Here is a 5,049-nt window from a genome sequence, read left to right as displayed (position 1 = left end):
AGTGAATAATGCTTATCAGGACGGATTATGAGGGTTGAAAATGCAAAGGTAGAAGTTTTGAACAAGGAAAGTAGTGATTATTTCTCCAGGATAGGAGCAGAGGCCTCTGGGACCATCAACGGAGAAGAACCGAGAGCGGGATCCTACCCAGAGAAACAGAGATGCCTGAGATAGAGACAGAGATGATGATGTGGAGTGATGAAGCAACTGGGAACCTTGGACCAAGAGAGGGAAAGGGACTGTGGGCCGAAAACTTGGGGGAGGATGGGGAAGTGTAGGGGGCGGGTTTCTGGGATATATCCTTTGAGTGGTTGATGATGCATGGAGGGGATTGGAACCATAGCAGTGAGATGATATAAAATGGAATGAATGTAAAACTAAAGTTCTCCCATGTAAACTATCATATAATTCACAATAAAACATTAAAAAATATATTAGGGAGTTTTCCATCCTCTTGTATGTTCTGGAATAATTTGAGTAGAATTGGTGACAGTTGTTTTTGAATGTTTTGTAGAACTCAGCCTGAAGCCATCTGGGCCTGGACTTTTGTTGGTTGGGAGTTTTTTGATAATCTGGTCAATTTCTTCTTTTGTTATGGGATCGTTCAAATTATCTACTTCAGTCCGAGTAAGTTTATGTAGGTCATGTTTTTCTAGAAATATATCATCTCATCCAAATTTTCTCATTTGTTGGAGTACAGCTCTTCGTAGTGTTCTTGCCTTTGTTTGTTTGTTTGTTTCTGTGTGACATCACCTATGTGGTTTCTAATGAGATTTATTTGTGTCCTCTCCCTCTTTTCTTTAGTTAGTTTTGTCAATGGTTTGTCAATTTTATTAATCCTTTCAAAGAACCAGCTTCTTGTCTTGTTGATTCTTTCTATAGTTTTTCGGTTTTCCATCTCATTTATTTCTGCTCTTATCTTTATTATTTCCCTTCTTTTGGTGACTGTAGGTTCCCTCTGCTGGTCTGCTTCTAATTCTTGAAGATGCTGTGTTAATGTGTTGATTTTGGCTCTTTCCTCTTTTTGGAAGTGTGCATTTATCTCAATAAATTGTCCTCTCAGGACTGCTTTCGCCACGTCCCAAAGATTTTGATATGCTGTGTTTTCATTCTCGTTGTTTCTAGGAAATAATTCATGTTTAACTTCTTCTTTTACGTAGTTGCTTTTCAGCAGGGTGTTGTTCAGTTTCCATGTATTCGACTTTATTGTTTTGGCCTTCTTATTTTTGATTTCTACTTTTATAGCATTGTGGTCTGAGAAGATGCTCTGTAGAATCTTGATTTTTGTGAATTTATGGAGGCTTGCTCTGTGACCTAACACGTGGTCAATTCTGGAAAATGTTCCATGCACACTGGAGAAGAATGTGTATTGTGCCATTGTTGGATAGAATGCTCTGTATACATCTATGAGGTCAAGTTGGTTGATTGTGTTGTTAAGTTCCTCAATAGCATTGTCAAATTTGTTTTTGGTTGTTCTATCCCTTTTCAAGAGTGGTGTGTTGAAATCTCCCACTGTAATTATGGATTTATCCATTTCTTTCTTCATTTCCATTAAGGTTTGCTTCATGTATCTTGGTGCTATTTCGTTGGGAGCATATATGTTTATTATAGTTATGTCATCATGCTTAATTGACCCTTTGATCATGAGATAGTGTCCTTCTTTGTCTCTTATGCTGGATTCTATCTTAAAGGTTACTTTGTCGGAGATTAGTATCGTGACTCCTGCTTGTTTGTTGTTGCAGTTGGCTTGGTAAATTTTTTTCCATCCTTTAGTTTTTAGTCTGTTTTTGTCTTTGCATGTAAGGTGTGTCTCTTGCAGGCAGCATATTGATGGATCTTGTTTTCTTATCCATTCTGCCACTCTTTGTCTCTTCACTGGTGCATTCAATCCATTGACATTCAATGGAATTATTGATAAGTATGAATTGATTGCTGTCCTTATGTTACTTTTTTGGCGGTGCTGTTCATTCTTTGGTTCCGCCTTCTTTCTTTTGCTGGCTTTATGTCCTTTGAGTTGTTTCTGGTCGGTTTCTTCTTAGTTTCTCTGTTCACTTGTTCTGCTTGGGAATTCGGTTTTATGATATGTTGTGGAGTGCTAACACTCTTTGGGTTTACCTTGTCGTCTACTAACTTTTCTCTGCATTTAGGATACTCCATTGTAACCTGTAATTTACCTGGCATCCCCACCACCTGGGTTTCCCCTGCTGTGTTTGTCCCTTCTTTGACATTGATATGTTTTTGGCCTTCAGTTGATCTCCCCGTTCTTTTGAGTTTGTCGTTGTAGTCTTGTTCTGCTCTGGACTCCGCTATCTGTTGGCTGTGTTCCAGGTGGTGTTGCCATACCTGTCAATCTCTGTTTGTTGTCTGTTCTTGTTGGTTCTCTGTCCACAGAACTCCCTTTAGGATGTTTTGAAATGTTGAGTTGGTTTTGATAAAATCTGTCAGATTCTGTTTATCCTGCAATATTTTGATCACACCATCATATTTGATTGACAGTTTTGCTGGATAGACGATTCTTTGTTGACAGTTTTTTTCTTGCAGAGCTTTGTATATGTTTCCCCATTGCCTTCTCACCTGCATGGTTTGTTCTGAATAGTCAGAGCTTAATCTAATTTGCTTGCCTTTATAGGTTATATTTCTCTTTTTCCTTGCCGCTTTTAATATTCTTTCCTTGTCTTTGATTTTGAAGAGCTTGATTATTATGTCTTGGAGACTTTCTTTTGGAGTCTATCCTTCCTGGAGTACATTGGGCTTCTTGAATGTTTATCTTCTTGTCTTTCAAGATGTTAGTTGAAGAGCTTCTGGAAGAAAATTTCCCTATCTCTTCTGTGGACTTTGCTTCTTCTTGTTCCGAATGCCAATAATTCTTACATTATTCCTCTTAATGTTATCCAGCATGAATCTTAGACTCTCTTTGCAATCTTGAGAGATTTGTCTTCCAGTTCACTAATTCTGGCTTCCATCTCTTCTAGTCTGCTCCTTTCCCTTTTCAGCCTATTGTCTTTTTCTGATATCTTATTATTGATCACCTGGACATCTTTTTGCAGGTTTTGAATTGTTTCTAAGGCTGTATCAATTCTATTTGATTGTTCCTGCAGTACTTTCCTTACTTCTTCCTTATTTTCCTCGAATCCTTTTTGGAGTATTTGAATTTGTTTCCATATCATTCTTCTAAATTCCCTCAAAGACATATCCAAACCCCACTCCTCCTCCTCTATAAAGCTTTTGTCTATCTCCAGCTCATTTGTGTCAGCTGCTCTCTTCTGTTTTTGGACATGTTTTGATAAAGTTGATTGTTTCTTATTGGTCATGGTTATTATTTTATTTTTATTATTATTAATATGATTGGGAGATGGACTTCCCTTCTCGTCTGTAATGCATAGCAGGTGTTGTTAGGTCTTGTCTTAGTGGTGGAGTATTATGTTGTATGCTTATACCTTGGCTATATGGCCACAATTACTGCTTCTTCTTATGTGATGTAGGGAGGAAAAGTTCCCACCTCCATGAAGGATGTGTGATCAAAAGGACTAATAACAGAAGTAATATAAATGCATGGACAGAAATCACCACTTTGGATTAGGGATGAGGCTTTGGTTAACTTTTTCTGTTCCCTGTCCCGCCAACAGCAGTTGGATGATCCCTGCTTCTATCTGGAAGTGGGGAAAGAGGGCTTAGATGCAGGGCTTGAGATTGGGGATGGGGAATGGTGGATGAAATCAAAAGTTGCCGCCTTTCTCCCTCTCTCTGTGCATGGGTGAACTGCCCTGTCTGATGATTTTATTGAGATCTTAAGCCAGGGCAGGGACATTTTGGAGGGAAGCTATGTCGTTTCTTGTGGCTTTTTTGTCCAGGGTCCCCTTTTTTCCTCCTGCTGGAAACACTGCTTTCCGAACCAGCTGACCTTAGCCCCACCCTCTAAACTCGGCAGTTGCGGGAGCAACCCACAGTCCTGAGGGCGAGAGTCCCAAAATGTGTGGGGTTTTTTTTGTGTGTTTTTTTTTCCATTGGCAGCACGATTTCTCACAAATATGAGTTCAGGAGACTGAAATACTAGATCTTATGATAGTCCAAAAGCTAGAACGTTTTCTTCATGAGATGCCCCTCCCTTCTCACTGGAGCTTTATCCTACCTCACTCTCCTGGCTGTCTGTCGTGCAGAACCGGAAGCCACATCCTGGTGTGGTTCTTACCAGTAGGCACAAGTGTGGTGCTGTGACCTTGAGCAACCAAGCATTTTAACAAATGTCCCATCAGGACTGTCTGCAAGTGTGGGTGTTCTTGTGCATCTCCTCTCACTTCATATCAGCTGAATGTTTCATTCTCAGCTCTAGCCCTCTGTGGCTATGTCCTTGTCCATGGGCTCAAGTGTCCCCAGGTCCTACCACACTTTGTACCAACCAGCCTTTCCTCTTCTCTCTCTCATCTCCAGGTCAATGGGAATCCATGGAAAGTGGTCAAACTCAGAAGGTTGGGCATTCTTGCACACCTCCCCCCACTTCATATCAGCTGGACGATTCACACTCACCTCTAGCTCCCAGTGGCTAGATCATTGTCTGTGGGTTCAGAGGTTTCCATGTCTTCCCAAACTTAGGACCAACTGGCCCTTCCTATTCTATCTCTCATCTTAAGTCCATAGGAGTCTATACAAATATACAAAATTCCATAGCTTTCCCCAAACACCTCATTACATTATCAATGAAACACCTTGTTTCATTACAATGATCATAATCCCCTTCATGTACCATCAGATAACAAACAGTATTTCTCTCTAGGTCAAGCTCAGCCCACATTCTTCATTATTGCCCTTGCCCCACCTCCACTCACAGTAGACCAACTAGGTCACTAGAAAGTTTACAAGCCTGCTCATATGTTCCCTTTGAGTTTTAGTTTTGGAAGTGGGTTTGAGCCTGCTCAGGTTCAGTGTAGTAACGGGGTTAGAGGACATACTCTTAAAGGATAAGTCTAAATGTTTGGAAATGTCATGTCATCTAAATTTGATTTAATAAAAGCACAAAAATAAATAAGTAAGTAAATATCCAATAGATTTATG

This window comes from Chrysochloris asiatica, unplaced genomic scaffold, assembly GCF_000296735.1.
Source record: "Chrysochloris asiatica unplaced genomic scaffold, ChrAsi1.0 scaffold00323, whole genome shotgun sequence".
In the NCBI taxonomy this organism is placed as follows: domain Eukaryota; kingdom Metazoa; phylum Chordata; class Mammalia; order Afrosoricida; family Chrysochloridae; genus Chrysochloris; species Chrysochloris asiatica.
This window is presented reverse-complemented; position numbering follows the sequence as displayed.